This window comes from Xiphophorus hellerii, chromosome 7 (genome assembly GCF_003331165.1).
Source record: "Xiphophorus hellerii strain 12219 chromosome 7, Xiphophorus_hellerii-4.1, whole genome shotgun sequence".
Lineage (NCBI taxonomy): Eukaryota > Metazoa > Chordata > Actinopteri > Cyprinodontiformes > Poeciliidae > Xiphophorus > Xiphophorus hellerii.
Window position 1 is genome coordinate 30,783,117 of NC_045678.1, and position 17,863 is coordinate 30,800,979.

At 38.6% G+C, this 17,863-nt stretch overlaps 1 protein-coding gene across 6 annotated transcripts in view; it reads left to right on the plus strand.

Annotated features, from left to right (window-relative positions):
* The first annotated feature begins 779 nt into the window (after positions 1-779).
* gulp1a (GULP PTB domain containing engulfment adaptor 1a) overlaps positions 780-17,863 on the plus strand; it is a 54,524-nt gene continuing 37,440 nt past the window's right edge. For 3 of the 6 annotated variants that reach the window (XM_032567372.1, XM_032567378.1, XM_032567373.1), the window contains exon 1: positions 780-905. The gene's annotated coding sequence lies outside the window, so the exon portion shown is untranslated. The remainder of the gene's footprint in view (positions 906-17,863) is intronic. The other 3 variants (XM_032567380.1, XM_032567379.1, XM_032567376.1) reach the window with 2 other exon arrangements.

Here is a 17,863-nt window from a genome sequence, read left to right on the forward strand (position 1 = left end):
GACACCCCCCCTGACCTGAAGACCCCAATGACGAGAGAAAACCTTGGACTTGGTGTTCCCTCGCCCGGACGCGAGTCACCGGGGCCCCACTCTGGAGCCAGGCCTGGAGGGGGGGCACGATGGCGAGCGTCTGGTGGCCGGGCTTTTACCCATGGAGCCCGGCCGGGCTCAGCCCGAAGGGGAAACATGGGCCCCCCCTCCCATGGGCCCACCACCCGTGGGAGGGGCCAAAGGGGTCGGGTGCACTGTGTGATGGGTGGCGGCCAAGGGAGGGGACCCTGGCGGTCCGATCCTCGGTTGCAGAAACTGACAGCTTCAACAAATGTGTAAAAATATAGATTTTATAAAAGTTGAAAAATGAGCTCATTAAATATATTTTTCTACTATTTATTTTTCATTAATAATTTGTTTAACTTTGAATGAAATGACTCCCCGTAATCAATGTAAATAAATAATAGTATAGCAACCCTAACCACAAATTAAATATTAAAGCCAGAGAAAAAAACAAAAAATGAATCACTTTTTTAAAACCTCTAAATATTTGTGTGCAGGGCTGAGGCCCCCCTGTTCTCAGTCCTTAGCTTCGCCCCTGCTGTCGAGCTTTCCAGATGATTTTCAGTGAGATACTCCTGTGGTTTCTGCGCAGGCATGATACAGGCTTTATGTTGTTTTTCAGCGGGGCCATTGTGTTGAATGAGCGGCTCTGATGTGGCCCCCGCCCCCCTGATTGTTTCCGGGCGTCTTCCTCCCCCGTCCCTCCTCTTCCTCGCATTATTCCCGTTTGGAGCGGAGCGCTGACGTCAGTGAACGTCCAGCAGCTGTGGAGGAGAGCTGAGGAAGAGGAGGAGATGAGAGCGCTGGATGTGGAGCTTTCTGGGTTTCTCCGGACCTCCGCGGGTTTCTCTGTGAGTACAGCTGGTTTTGTTTTATTTTATTATTATTTTTTCATCCGAACCCGGTCCGGTTCTGACGCTTTCTGGTCGGGTTTGGAGTTCGTGGCCGAACCTAACGGGAAACTTTTGTTGCTCAAGTCGCTGCAAAGTGCAGCTCGGAGTGGCTCCGCTGAAATGTCGAGTCTTGGCTCGGTTTCGGTCCAAAAATCTTTTATTTTTTCTGTTTGAAATGTGCGGATCTGCGCAGAATGCGCTCTCAGGTGGCGCTGAATGCCGCTGTTTGTTTTTGGCGCAGAATGTTTGGATATTTCTCAAAGTGCCACGCAGGTTGTTGCTGTAAATCCCAGCATGTGGAACATGAAGTCGACTTTATTCGAATAATAATCGGCTTAGATGGAGAGAAATGGGACGCATTCCTTCATGTGCAGCGGGTCGGAACCGCTGGAGCGGGTTCGGAAATGTTTCAGGGACTTCTGTTTTTTGTTTTGCGCCTGAACCATTGGATCCGGTTGTGCAATGAGTTCGGTTCGGGTTGATTTTAACCCCAGATTTCTCTGGTAAATGATTATAAAGTATCTGAACTTCTTGCTGGACTGTCGCAGGTTTTTAGGGGAAAATAGACGCAGTGGGAATGAAGGTTTTGCAGATTTTCCGCATTGTTGCCTGGAAAAATTGAAGCAAATGCAATTAAATTTAAATATCCTAAATATCTGCAGATTCAAACTGCAAATAAACAGCATCACTGATACTTCCTGACGTAGCATACATGCCTTTCTGCTTTCTTCATTCCTCAGACTGTATGCATGTGGTGATGTAACAGCATGAAAACTGAACATTATGATTATAGCTTGCTCGTTTATTCTGATTGTTTTATTAAAATGTGTTAAATATCCAGTAATTTGTACAGTAGATTGCAGACCGGTGTGTCAATGCTACTTATTGTTAATATACTCGTTAATTGTAATGAATAATTTTACAGATTTTAACACGATCAATTGCATTTTTAGTTCCGACGAGAACCTTTGTTTCCACTTGTTTCTGATATGGCAGTAAATCTGACGCACAAGTGACATCCGCTAAGCTAACTACATCTCAGTCCAACGCTCCTAAAAGATGTAATAACAGCATCATGGAGGAGCATTGTTGTGATGCTGAATGTAGGAGCTTCTTAAAGAGACAGAGACCCAATTTCAAGACATTAAATTATAAAGTCAGATTTCATTTAAGTCATTTTTTTAATCAACTGAAAGTAACATAGTTGTTTTAACTAAAGCGCAAAAAATTACATTTACTTCTTTGTAATTAACTTTTTTCAAGACTCTTTAGTTGTTTATTTAAGTATTGCCAATAATGTTGTCGAATAATAAAATTACAGTCATATTTTCAAACTTCCTGTCACCTTTTAACATTTTGGAGGTAAAACCAAGCTGAACCATTGAAATCAGCTCTAATGTATTCAGAATTCAGAGCTTCGTATTTGTGCTTCACGCTCTTATTTTGAAAGAACTGGAGATGGGCAGTTACTGCATCCTTTATAATTTTTGGTACAATATCAACCTGCCAATGGGACTAGAGATGGAAATTAGCCACATGGCTATAGTCTCCTGTATTTACAATCATGAATATGTACTGTCCCATTTTAAAAAATAAACCTGAACTTGAAATTAGAATTGAGATACTGGATAATAATAAACTCTGATGATGTTTGCAAAGCCATAAAAGCAAAAGTTTGCTCCAAACCACAACCAGGACAAGGTTTTTACCACAAAGTGGAAACTCTTTGCTGCCACCTAGTGGTCGGAGGTATTCCAAAAAATTGTATCTAAAATGACTAAACTACATTCTAAATGTATATGCATCCTATAATTTGTATTCAAATTAACCTTCTACTTAATTTAGATGTCAAAAACAGATAATGTAATTTTGAAATGGTTTTAAGTGAATTCAGATCAGGACAGAATGAAACATGAAGCTAAAACAATCTGCAACATGTGGTAATCTACATTTATTCATGTTTAGACCCAGTAAAACAACAGAAATGGGCAGAAAGAGATGCCTGAATGCCTGGATGTCAGAGCTGGAAGGAGATAACGCAGGCGGTCCTGTGATTTGGCCTGACGAGGTTCTGATTGGACCAAGTTTGAGCCAAAGAAGCAGCAGGAAAGTTTTCAGTGGAAATGATTCATTCTGTGTTTTAGACGACGTGCAGAGAAACCCCTGACAGACAAAGTGGTTTGAAGGTGCAGCTGGCTTCCTGCTGGGCTCAACCAGACAGAAGCTTCCGGATCAAAGGATTGTTTAAACCTTTAATGTGTTCGTTTTACTGTTTAATGATCCAACATCTCTGCTTGGTCCAGCAATCAATCCGTCCCACAGCAGCTTGTTAAAGTTGCATAATTTACTTTGTAGAAATTACAGTAATGCTATGTTATTATTCATTATTATGACAATGAACAATATATTCAAAGTAGAAAATGTAAATTTTAAAAGCATTATTACTGTCATTTCTAATTTAACCTTTAATTTCAATAAAAGCCAAGTATTTGTTATTCTGAAACAGTACACTAGAGTAATCAATTATGTAATCTAAAAACTGATTAAATCTTTTAAATTATTAAAATATGTTGAATATGTATGCATATTTAAAATTTGGTATTTTTTTAGTTGGGAAAATATTTAATTTCTGATATAACAAAATGTTGACTGTATTAAGAATATAGTTAAAAAACATATCTAATGATAACTTTCTACACATAATTTAGAATAATTTTGTGGTAAATTAATAATTCTATTAAATATTTTAAATTCATAAAAGGAATAATCATTTATTAATTAAATACAAATATTGGGTTGGGACTTTAAATTTAGCTAAATTGTATATTTTGTTATATTGACACAATATTTACTGGAAGCTAAAGCTAAGGAATTTATAGACGTAGAAAATAAATCCCCCAAAAATATTTGGAAAAATTATTTGAAGTATGCTAAACATTTTCAAAGTTAGCAAAACCGCTAAAGCAGTAAGCTAAAATTAGCTCTTCTGTTAGCGCAGCAGCCATTAGCTCCAAAGCAGCTAAGTTGTAGCACTTTGCTCCAATCTGATGGATGAATAACAGATTAAAACTATAAATATATTTACTGTCGAACTCATATGTTTATTTATTAATTAATTTAGCAGCAAAAGTGAAAATGTTGCATTTACACACAATGAAATTAATTTGATTTAAATATTTTTAACCAATCCCACCACAAGTTAAGTGTATATAAATGTGTGCATCGATAAACTGATATATGAACTGAATGTTTTTAGCAGAGTTTTTTATGTTCTGTCTCTGAGTGTTGCTCAGCTCTGGTTGCTGTTTGGGAATCGGTTCCTCTGAGTTTTCAGATAACAGATATTGTTCCTGCTGCTTGACGTCCAGCAGCGCCGCAGCCTGAAGAAGCCCTGTGTTCGGTTAACAGACACCTTAATTAGTGCCGGTTCTGGTTTCTGTCCTCTCGTCTCGCGTCTTTGTCTCACTTTCTCTTTGCTTTTGATGAGCCGCGTATTGTTTTTTTTTAACTGGAGCCTCTCTCTCCACTGCTAATGGAGCTTCTTTGTTCTCCAAATGAGAGAATATTAAGACCTACAAAGAGACTAAATAAATAAATAAGAGCAGCTTAAACCCCGTTAGTAATGAAAGTTTATATTTAGTGCTTTGATGTCTGAATACAATGCCAGAGAGAGAAAAAGTGCTGCAGCTCCATACAGATATCTGCTTTCCTGGAACAGAAACAGGCCCACAGCATCACTGATCCTCCACCGTATCAAACAGATAAACGTCCTTTTGTTTCGTATTAAATCCTTCTGGAGTGCGAGTCGCTGAAAAGCTGACCAAAGCTCCACATGTTGATGTTTGTGACGGTAGGACAGAAATCCTCCTATGCTTCCAAAATTATGAATTAATAGGAGCTACAATAACATTTAGTTTCTGTTTGGGATCCATAAGTTATATTTGAATTTAGTTTTTTGACCTTTGCTGTCCTCCGTACTTTAAAAGTTTGGATTCCAGTTGTTTCGATTTACAGTTGAACTCTGCTGTTATGACCGAAGTCCACAAATACCCGGTCAGGCCTGTCATTGTAAATAATTTTGTTGGACAATAACACAAGAACACATTCTCAAATATCAATAAACTAAGTAAACATTGGAACTTCAGTAAACCCCTTCACATAAAGCGATACCAAATAAAAAAACAAGAACAGATAGAAAGGATTATCAGGCCTCCTCTGGAAGACTGGCCCTTCAAAATAAATCATCTCAAAAACTAACCTGAAACCTGGGAATAGTCACGTACCTTCAGAACCTTCTGAACATCCAGAGTCACATAAAGTCAGTAACAAAGTCGGCCTTCCATTACCTGAAGAACATTTCCAGGATTGGAGGACTGATGTCTCAGCGAGACGATAACTCAGAGAATAGACTTTAAAATCCGGTTTTAGTTTATAAATCACTAAACGGTTTAAACATTAAAGATCTGCTCTGTTGTATCGACCTCCCAGAGCTGCGTACTAACTAGATTCATTTACTTGAGTAATTTTACTATGAAGTATTTCTACTTGAGTAAAATTTCTGGATTTTCTACCCACTGAATGAAACACAGACACACCTGCAGTTTCTGTTAAAGTTTCTGAAGTTTTTTATTCAAAGAAACTGATTTGGAAAAACTTTCTTTTGCCTGACTTATTTTTTTGTAAATTATAAAAATTATTGTAATTTTGGTCCTTACAATAGCAACATTTCCACATAACTTTATATTTTGATCCGTCTGATGATTATTAATGATTTTTAATTATTAAATGATTCCTAATTTGACCAGCTACTTTTTACCAAATACTTTTTTAATATTATGTGAGTATAATTTTTGGGTTCTCTGCCAGCCTCTGCAGACCTCTCAGGTCTTCTGGGGCTGGTTGGCATCAGAACCAGAACCAGAACCAAACATGGAGAATCAGCTTCTGAGCTCCACAAATCTAGAACAAACTTCCAGAAAACTGCAAAACAGCTGAAACACTGAGTTCCTTTAAACCAGGGCTAAAAGCCCAAATGTTCAGAGTTGATTTGATTCATAATAACTTGAATATTCACCAACATATTTGATAATAAACTGAAATGTTTGTTACTTTTTTCATATTTTATTGTCTTTTCATCATGTGAAGCAGTTTGAATTGGCTTTTTGCTGAAATATTTGTTTTACCAATAAACTTGACTTTTTGTTCACTAACTCATAAATACGGTGAAGTTTGGTCTGCGATCTGAGCAGGAAGGAGGTGAAGCTCAGGTTGGATGACATCATCGTTTAATTAATGAGCGTTCAAACACGCCAACAGCGCGGTTTAATGAAACGAGTGTTTCTTTGCTTGGAGGTCGAGTTTTGGCGGCGCGCTGTGATTCAGAGGCAGGTCTTCATGGTGCCGTTATCGGAGAATTGATGTGCAGGTAACGTAAAGTCGCTGATGCAGCAGAAACAGACGACCTCTGCAGCAGGACGAGGAAGAGTTTGACTGAATAAAATCTACATTTTGAAACTAAATGTTGAAAATGCTTTGGATTCGGAAGTGTGTAAAGTCAGAAAACCTGTAAAAAAAAACAAAACACGGCTGCTTCCTGGACTCCTTCTGTCTGGACAGAAAGTTTAATGAGCTGAAGGTAAATAACTCTCCATAATTAGCAATCGGAACCAGGAGTTGGTCCTAATGAAAACTTTCAGCGTGATGGATGGACCTCCTCGCTGGACGCCACGTCTGCTTCCTGTTCCTGTCTGAGCTGGTCAGGGTTTGCGGTTTCTGCTGCGCTGCGACGCGTTTCAGAGTTAAACTAACAGACTGGCTCCTCTCTGCTTTCTGCTAGCATCGGTTTCCCTCCAGTAGGCGACTCTTTTAAAGGTCAGCTGCAGAGAAAGCAGGATCCTTGACTTTGCTGCATGAGGAACTGAAGCCTTTGAATTTATAGAGCATTTAAAGTGAAGAAGAAAAGAGAGAGATGTTTCTAGAGGCTTTGTGTGAACCGTCAGACGTTAAAAAACACTGATAAAATGGTTGGCTGAGTACAGTTAAAAATAAAATAGGAACTTGCTGGGGTAATTATTTTTGTTTCACCTTTTACTGTTCATGATTCAATGAAATTTCTGTAATCATAGAATTTCTTGTAATGTAGTTCTTGATGAAACGCTTATAAAAAACCTAAAAACCAGAACATTTCTGATCAGCAGCGGTCGGCATCGCTAACTGAAAACTTAATTATGCTAAACATTAGTTGCACTAATGTCAGAGTTTACCAAGATGGTGCATAGCAGGAGCTAATGCTAAAGCGCTATACCAACAGCACTTTAGCTGTAGCTATGATAACCTTACATTGTAAACATTTGCTAATGCCGAAGCGCTTTACCAAGATGGTATGTCAGGGATGCTAATTCTGAAGTATCGGTACCAGCGTTCAATTTCATGCAAGCTAATGCTAAAGTGCTATAGCAATATTTCATTTAGCGGAAGCTAATCCTAAAGCCCGAAACCAACAATGTATTTATTGCAAGCTAATGCTAAAGCGCTGTACAAATGCATTTGATGGAGGCTAATGCTAAAACAATATACCAACATTGTATGATAAAACAAACTGTTGTGTAAACAGTCTTCACTCCTTTCAAATTAAGAGCACAACTATAAACATCTAACCATCTGATGAATTTTTTAACAGTCGGTAACCAAATCAAACTTTATTCAATTCAAAGTTTACAAAACATTTAAGTAACTTAGAATGTATCTAGAAAAATTAGTAACTAAGTGCGCTAACTGATCTCAGAGTTAGCTATGCTAATTTTTTGTTTAGCTCTTTATCGTTTTTGCTAGTTAAGATCTTTTCTAGGAGTCAGTTAAATCTATTATTGAGGTCAGTTTCTGTATGTGTGGTAAAATAAATACAATCATAATTGTTCTTGTGTATTTATGATAAATAGAATTAAATTCTGGATGCAGGAAGGGATAATTTGGCATCAGCAGTGTGTTTTTAGGGCAACTCAAGGCCATCCATCCTCCATGTTCCTCTCTGACACCAAGCAGCTGGAGTTATTTGTTTGAGACGAGGAGCGGCTCCAAACGGGCCGCACTTCAGGTCCGAGGCAGAACCCTTCAGGCGGAGAGGGCAGCAGTGTGTTTGAGCAGTAAGATGGATGCATTTCAATCTACTTCAGAGAAATTTATCAGTACTCTCAGGTAGATTGAGGCTGAAGTTCAGACTTGACGATCGCCATGACAACTGAGCAAACTCAATCTGCGGCTGAAGGTCAGCAGCAGCAATGGAGATGAATGTATTTCCCACGTTTTCTGATGATGTTTGACCTGGATAAAACAGTTAAAATAATGATACAAATAATGTTATTAATAAAGCCTGGAGAATTAATAAAATGTACATTTTTGCAGTGCTTTTACTCAGTAACAGGTTTTCTCTCTGATTGGCTAAACTTGCAGCAGTAAGGTTGGTCAGAAATGAGAAATTAAATGAAAATTTAAGGGAGAGAAAATGAGATCAGATTCTGATCTTCTTTAATATCTATAAAGAACTGAATATAGTTTTTTGATCATTTTAAAAATAAAGTGTCTCAACAAAGCTATACAGTAAAATAAAACTTTGAATAAAACATATTTCTTTATTGTTACTTTTTAAACTTAATACCCAGATTGAGCTGCAGGATGTAAGATCTCAGAGCGTTACATTGTCGATTTGCTGGTTTTTATTCATAGAAGATGCAGGTTAAGAATATGAATGCTACTTCACAAACTATTGGCTGCTTACTGCAAATGTTAGTTTCTGCAGTAACAACAAGACAGTTTCCACTGTGCCCATTAATGCATATTAAGGTTTTATTTGGTGTTTTCAATTATAAAATTATACAGTTATTAGCGTTTTTAGAGGGAGTCTCAAGTATTTTCAGATTTTAGTTCCCGTACCAAACAGACCTTTTCGATTCGATTGGACACAAAAACTACAACATTTGCTCCATTTTCTGTCAAACCAACCAAACCCTTTGAGTAACCTGTTCCCCTCCTCACCTGTGGGGGCGCTGCACCAAGAACCACTGATGTCGTTTCATGTCATTTAAAGAAGACGCAGGTCTTCTTCATAGGTGAACTTTCTTCAAACAAAAATGGAGGTGTCAGATTTTAGCGGTTATTTGTCTTTGGTTAAAGACCACAAGCCATTTCTCCCGCTAGCGCTAGGCTAACACATTTGTTTTGGTTGTATTTACCCAGAATGCCCTGCGCTGTAGTCCACTTCCTGTTTCTGGTCTGCTTGGTGTTCACATTTGCATTTGAACTGCACCAGAGTTCACTTCAACCAAACTGAGGCCGAGATTCGTAGGCGGACCAGAGTTTGCTTTTTTTTGTCAATTACGCGTTCATCCTTCCCCAACCGAACCTGATATTCCAGAACCACGGACTGGAGTTAAATTAAACCAGACTAAACCAAACTAAACAGGACTGGAGGGAATAAACCCTTAGTATGTTGAATGTAGAAAATGGAAAATACTCCTCAACCTGAACGGCGTAAATGTTGTTCTCCTGGTTATCTTAAAGCTATCATTGTATCATTTTGAAACCTTCATCTTTGCTTTCCCTTTTATTAAAAGTCCAGTTCAAAGCAGGAGAATCTTTAAAGGTTTAGAGTGAGTGAATCTCTTTGAACCCAGAAATGTGTTCTGTATTCAGAACCGTCTGTCGGCGATTGACATTTAAAGCTCAGTGTGCGAGGTCGTCGAGCTAACAACGATTACGACCAAACACTTCCTCTGATCAGAACCAAATAAGATGCCTGATTGGACCTGATGTGTTCCTGTTTCTATCTCTGGTTTTAACCCTTTCAAGGTCTTCCTCCTCCTGAATGTCACAAAGACCCCTTTCACAGTTAAGGTTGTCCGTTTTGATTAATTGACGTCTCTGCAAGGCAATTTCCTGATGAATTGGAGTCTGTCGCTGTGAGAGATAAGCTAATGGGATGAGAAACGGTTAGCACTACACCTATCAAGTTTTAATCACAGCTGCAGCCATAAATAGAGTGAGTGAACATCTGGACTGAATGATAAATCAGCTGGAAGCCTGTTTTATTCGATATTGTTTGCTTGGAACCAACTGGAAGTGGGTTCATGTTTTCTCTGATCCTCCCTTCGGTCTGTTTGGGGTCACGACCTCGCCGTTGATGCAGTCTGCTTTCAGAAGCCGGCGGCTGCATCTCCACTCAAACACGAGCCTCTCCTCCATCCCTAATAAGAGCCAGACACTTAGAAATGAAATTACAGCCGAGGGAAAGCACTGAAACCAAATGAGCTACTGGGGTTTAGCCGGGTTAAGTAATAGAAAACAATATCCTACAACAACTGAAACACAGTGGTGTGAAAAAGTGTTTGCCCCCCTCCTGATATCCTATTTTTTTGCATCTTTGTTACACTTCAGTGTTTCAGAACAGTAAATATTAGTTAAAGACAACACAAGCAACACAACATGCTCCAGACACTAGAAGATCTCCAAAGAAATTCAGGAACAAATCAAAGCCATTTCTAAATCTTTGGGACTCCAGAGAACCGCAGGAGCCTCTTTTCAAAAAAAAAAAAAAAAATCACTTTTTCTTAGCTTCAAAACTTTTTATACAAAAACAAATTATTTTCAGAATAGTTATTTTCATGTTTCCATTAAATAAAAAACGGATTTAAAATTGCACATGTAGAAAACAAGGCATTTAAAAACATCATCCTCCAGCCACTTCCTGTCGTCTTCTTTGTCGTTTCCGCCAGTAGTAACATCCTGTTGCTGATCATGTGACTTGTTTGATGCAGAAAATTTTTTTCCATTGCAGTTTTAGGAAATAAACCAATTAAAATACAGCCGAAAAAAAGAAATGCCACATCCTAGCGCCAAATCTTTTATCAAAAATGTGAGTTTGTTTTATCTTCAAAATTGTCGTTTCATGACATGAATTTATTTTTGTACTTTTCACAATTTTATGGTTAATGGAAACGCAGCTTATTCTGTTTGGAATCATTGGATTTTCGTCCATTTTGGTTAAATTTGAATAATTTTAGAACCTGGCGTATTTACTTTCTACTCTTTCTGCCTTTGAGTTGGCAAAAACTTTACTTTCAATCTAAAATAATTCGGTGACAAACGTTAAATTATGACCAGGATGTAACTTTGGGTGGAGAAACGCTCCAGCATGAAGACAGTGAAGCATTAGCCAGAAGCAAAATGGCTCCCTCTGTATTGTGTTTCACAGCAGGAGTTTACTGCTGATGCTCTGGTTCTGACCGGGTTCTGCATACAGAACAAAGACTTTCCTGTTTAATTTCAGCGAAGCAGGAAGACTGCTGACTCTGCTCACCTTTAATACTCTGAAGCTTTGCCCCCTTACAGTGTTTCTATCCACACCTTCATCTAAAAACACAGTTTCTATGATGACAAACAGCAGGGGGCGCTATAAATGTCAGGATTTTGCTGTGGAAATAAGCTTGACAATTTTAAACAGCATTTTTATTCAGTTTGTTTGTTGTCCAAAAGAATCAGAAAACTTTTATTTTTCTTTTTAGTTCATGTGACAGAATTTTGTTTTTATTGGGGAACAAAATTTATTTCAGGCTGTTTGGTGAAATTATCCAAGCTAGTATTTTTTACTTCCAACCATCACAAAAACGCAGTTTTAAAATATAACTGCATGGCTGGTTGAATTTCAATGATTTGTTTGTTTTAAATTAGTATTTATTTGGAATACACCTTTAATTGTGGAATTCTGGTTTAATATTTTTAGATTATTGTTTATTTTCTTATTTCTTTTTTATTTATTTAAAATGAGTGGAATAATAGTAATAATGGACATTTCAAGGTCATTTTGCGAAGTCTGTGAAATAATGAATAAAATCAGTGAAACAGAAAGTTTGTGAGTTTTATCGCTCAGCTTTGCAGCGTGTGATAGTCTGAATGCTTCCTGGTCAGAAGATGAAGAGGAGCACATCTGGCATGATGAAGAGCCCTGGTTGATGGGTGTAAAATTCATTTAAAGGGAACATTAGACGGAGACATTTCTGTTTTATTCATGAGATTCTGCGTACATTTAACATCAGCGGCATGCAAAAATCCCGTCCTGTCCATTAATTTCCCCCCGAGCCGCTGAGAACGGCTCGGCGCTTTACGGCTCTTTTATTCCTTGATGAGCGCCATTAATTTCTCAGCAGGGAACGTTTTCCTTTATCCAACATGGCTGCACTGGGAAGCAAACTGGCAGCACTTCTGTGGGTTTCTTGGTGTTTCTCAGACGATGATTTCTTCCCTCGCTCCAATTTTCAGGCTGCATTATCTCCGACTCGCAGGCAGAGCTGCAGAGTAAACACCTCGTTTTATTCTTTCTTTCTTTTACTATCAGTCAGAAAGCCTCTCTCATAAAGATCACTCACATTCAAACTAATTGGATTTATTTGGACTCATTACATTCATTCTGTTTGGGTTTGAAGCAGCTTTTTGTTTTTGATGCTTCGTTTTGGACCACACTGTCGGTTTGTTGGTTTTCCTTAAGAAGCATAAGATTTATTAACTCTTAAGGCTCAGAATCAGATCAAGGTTGGGAATATGTTTCTAATATTTTTCTTTAGATGGTTTACAGCAGGATGGTCCACCAGCCAAAATGCAGCTTTTGGGTCATTTTTAGCCCCTGAACTGATTTATTAAAATCCACTCTGCCGTGTTTGACGGCTCTCTGAACCTGAAGCTGTCAGTTATTTTCTGTCATAAAGTCGTAACATGCTGATAAAATCGCACTGATACGAGAATAGTGATCATACTACGAGAATAAAGTGGGAATAATACTAGAATAGTCGTAAAAGTTGGAACAATACAAGAAAGAAAGTCGTAGCAACACAGGAAAAAAGTTGAAATAATACAAAAAAAATTGTAATAATACAAAAAAGTCAGAGTAATAATAGAAATACTAGAAAGTCGAGATATATGAGAATAAAGTTGTAATGTGTGGATAATCGTAATAATACAAAAGTCATTATATTAAAAAATAAAGTAAAATATGAGAATAAGTTGTAATTTTATCAGAACTCCTTCACAATGTTGTGTTAAAATTAGGAAAGTTGAGCATCTTATTTGTATCAAATTTCTGCTTCAGTACAAATAAGGAAATTCTTCATCTTTTTACACATCGGCATCAAATGATCGGCAGGTTAGATCGGTTTCTCTCTTAAGTATCGGCTAATCTCCAAAAATGAAGGGAATGAAATGATTTATTGGTTTTCCGCTGATCTTCGCGTCTGTAAACGCCTGAATTTTGAAGAAAATCCTTAGAAATAGAAATACTTGGAATATCCTGTGTATCTTTCAGATGAAAAACGAGATCGATGCTCAGCAGGGACGATGTTTGCAACTTCACTGCAGGATCGTTTTTCTGTGTAAGGCTTCAGTTTGGGTTGATACTCCTGGCAGCGCGTCGGGATCAGGCTGAGGTTCGCGCTTCGGGATCAGACTGAGGTTCGCGCATCGGGATCAGGCTGAGGTTCGCGCGTCGGGATCAGGCTGAGGTTCGCGCATCGGGATCAGGCTGAGGTTCGCGCGTCGGGATCAGGCTGAGGTTCGCGCATCGGGATCAGACTGAGGTTCGCGCATCGGGATCAGGCTGAGGTTCGCGCGTCGGGATCAGGCTGAGGTTCGCGCATCGGGATCAGGCTGAGGTTCTCGCGTCGGGATCAGGCTGAGGTTCGCGTGTCGGGATTAGGCTGAGGTTCTCGCGTCGGGATCAGGCTGAGGTTCGCGCTTCGTCCCAGAGCGTTTCCCAGAGCGGCATAAATAAAACAATTTGATTTCTGTAACGCTCTGAGGTGTCCATTCATCTCCAGTTACTTACGCTGTTTCTTTCTGTACATGTTTGCAGAATATACATGTATATATAGTTATTTATTTCTCTTAGGGTGAATTTATTCAAAGGAACAAATGCAGCTCTTTGGATCTTCATAATGAAATGAATCAGAAATGGCAGACGCTTCACTTTCCCTTCAGCCGTTTCTAAAGAGCCCTGAAACCAGAGGGAAAAGCACAGTTTGAAGTTTTATGGAACATTTTCTGTAAATCTGGACATTTTGCTGACTAAATGTTTTAACAAACATGTTCATTTAATGTGTTTACTGATGAATCATCACCAGGTTGCACACAAATGAACCCAGAGCATCATGTTTCTTTATTTTTGCTGCTCTGGACCTACTGGCTAATATGCTAACAAAGGAGCTAATTTTAGCTTACTGCTTTAGCGGTTTTGCTAACGTTGAAAATATTTACCTTCCCGTAAATTAATTTTTTCAGATACATTCTGTTATTTTTTGCATCTATAAGTTCTTTAGCATTAGCTTCCACTAAACATTATGTGTATATAGCGCTTTAGCGTTAGCGGAACTCATGTTTACCATTAGTTGTTTACGGTTAGCACAGTTAGCTTTTTAGCTAGCGGTGGCCACCACTTCAAGCAGGCGCCTGTTAACTAGTGGTGGGACGTAATTAAAACTTTTAATTGAGTTGATTTTAGGGTCTTTAATTAATTAATTGCAAGTGATATACCAACAAAATTAGCAACATTTTCAATTCAAAACTAAGTTTTGCTAATATTAAAAACATTTAGCACCCTTTGCTTCCCCTAATTTAAGAGTGTTTTAACTAATGGTTTGAAAACGATTTATCAACGAAATAAGAAAGAAAACCTTTTTTTTTTAAATTATTGAATAAATAGAAATATGAACACATCAACAAAGATATTTACTGTTTTTAAATCAGTTTTTAGGTTTTCCAACCATCAGACTGGAGCAAAGTGTTTCCAGTGTTTAATGGTGTTTCTTTAGAAATGTACACTTAGCATCTGTGCTACATTTTTAGCATTGAGATGCTACTTTAGGCTAGCATAGCTTTGCTGATAGGCTAATCCTGTTAGCACAACTTGAACACAACAACAATCTTTTCCAGATTCCAATCAGAAGCAGATATTAACTCCCTGTTGGCCGAGAGATGAGACTTTGTCGTCCATTGTTGTTGTTACAGATGCTGTTTGTGCGTCAGATTTATGGGTGTACCAGAAACAACGTGAATACAAAGGTTCCAGGGTGGTTTTGGCACCTTACAGCTATTAAATGACCTTTGACCTTTCTATTTCAGATTCACTATTATTTATTAAGCAGTAGTAGTTGGAAATCCTGTATTGTTTTTGCACAGCTGAGGTAAATTTAGATATTTTCAGATCTTTTAACTATAATTAATTGTGCTTTCCTTCGTATTGTGACTGACTTTTTCCTCCGATGTGGGAGTTCAAACCTCCGCCCGTTGCCCTGAGATATTTATGAACTGTTCACAAAATGCTGAGAAATGAGCCAATTAACATCTTCAGACGGCGGCAGAAGTTCCCAGCATCGATCCGTTTGGGTCCTGAAAGCATTTATCTACCGGGCCAACAGGAAGGTTCTGCTCCCAGGAGAACACGGAGCGAGTTTGGATGATAACTTCAGAAAACAGCCGTCACATGTCGAGTTTTTGATGAACCTGCTGTTGGGTTAGCTTTAGAGCCATGGGTAGCTGACCGAGCAGCTTCAGTTTGTCAGACAGAAACTAAGAAATGCTTTTAATATGGAAGAAATTCCTGCCTTAAATCACACAAAGTGGCTCAGTTTGATGGAAAATCTGGGTGATCTTCACTGATAGAGGGAGGATTGTCTTCAAATCCATGTTTTGGAGAACGGTTCCTCCTTGGACATGAGAACTTTCCAGCATATTTTTAGCTCTGAATTCCTCTTATTGTTCCCGACAAAAAGCATGGAGGCGAATCAGGACCAGATTTTACTCCGTTTGGCACCAAATAAATCTATAAAGAACAAGGTTTTACTGTAAAATAAATCTGTAGTGTCGATCCAGAGGAGTCTGTTGGTCTTCTGGCTCATAATTATAACTTAGAAAGTCAAAATATGACTTTTATTTTCCAAAATTTGACTTCCTGTTTGGCTTTTATTTTTTATTTTATGGCAGAAATGTGCTTCCATAGTTTAGAAAATAAAAATAAACACCCACGAATTGAGGTGGGTGATATGGACTTGGACTTTTATTGTGATATTTTGTGGCGCTGCTATTGTGATAACGATATAAATTATGTTAAAAAAATTATTACAACTTGGCATCACAAACACAAATATTGTTCTTGAAAAACTTTCTCATTTGAAACAGGATTCTTCAGGACGTCGGTTACTTAACGAGTCGCTTTGCATCAATTAACTGCACATAGTAACTGTATTTGATTCACATTCACTTACAGAAATCTGTTCTCTAAAAAGTGAGCAGCAACAAATCTAAACGTTTTTCAAAAAAGCGACAACTCTAGCAACGTTCAATAACTTCTGCAGTTTCACTTTGGGAACGTGAACAACCGTTCACACAGAAGTCTGATTTAATTTAGTTGTAGCATGAACAATAAGGTAAAAATCATCGGTTTTCAGCACAGAGTTGAGCATCAAGCCCTGCTGTGTGACCGTAGCCTCAGATTAGCGCCTCAGAAAACACTGAGGAGAAAAGGATTCAAACACACCTGTAGTTAAAAGATTTATGTCTTGCTCAGATTTGAGATTATTTCAGTCATCTGGACTCGATGAAAGCAGTTCCCAGTTCGATTAGCTGCAGATTCTGCATCGTTTTTGGTTATTATCACCTTTCTCTGCCTCTTGTCTTCATAATTAGCAGCAGATGGCACTGCGGGTCGTTTTTCAGTTTAAATTCAGCCCAAACCTCAGAGTCGACCTGCTAAATCAAGATGAAGCTGGCAGGAGCCTGAAGATGCCAGCTTAGTTACCCTCAAGGCTGTTTGCTGTCACAGTTTGCTGACAGAGACGGATCGACCTGGCAGATGGTTCTGGCCCGTGGCCTGTTTAAGCGCCGGACTCTGAAATTGCCAGGAGATTTGTCTTAAAACACGAAGCTGGAAGAGGTTTCACTCTTCAGGAGAAAGACGGCTTGAGAAACACTTTAACTCTGGAACGGGCGAATAAAACCCGTAAATGTGATTTGAAATCTGGCAGATTTTTCTGAAAATGTGACTAGCAACAAATGAAGCAACTTTTTGTTCAAAAATTGACCAGCTGCAAATCTGGCAACTTTTTTCAGTAAAGCAACCTATGAAAAATCTTGAAAAAGATCTTGAAAAAAAGGAAATAAAAACAAATCTTAGCAACTTTTTTAAAAAAATTGACAAAAAATTCAGCAACTTAAAAAAAACAAAAAAAACCCAAATCTTTTTGTAGAAAAAATGAGCAATTGGCAACAGATTTTTAAAGCAACAAATGTAGTGACTTTGTTGACGTAGGAAGCCGTTGATCTTTGCCTGCAGTTGCTTCTGGAAACATTTGTTCCCGTTTTCTCCTTCAGCTGCTAAATGTTTCCAGGACGCCTTACGACGTTGACCTCCTGACCGGATGGCTGCCGGTTCATTCTGCTCCAGTTTATTTGTTTTCCTGATCAGTCGGGGAAACGTTGAGTTCTCCTGGTGTGCCGCTGATGTTTTATCAATAATCCAAATCCCGCGTTGCCTCTGCTGGTCAGGCAACGTTCCCGCCCGCCTGCAGCGGCAGAGAAATCCGATTAATTCCCCGTCGGTCCGGAGCGGCGCGGTCGACACGGACCAGCTGTTAATGGTTGAACTGGGTCAGGAGAGGAGCGGAAAAACGGCTGGAAAGGTTCCTCTGAGACGCAGAAAGTTACGTAATGATAACAACTCGGTTTGCAGCTTCCATTTACTCTCCTCCTTTCACACGTCGGCTTTTTATTCATCACAATCTAAACTCAATTTTCTCCAGAATTTCTTCCTTTTTCGCCTCGATAAAAGAAAACTCGTCCTCAGACTCACAGATATGAACATTTCATTCTGTTTTCTGTTAATA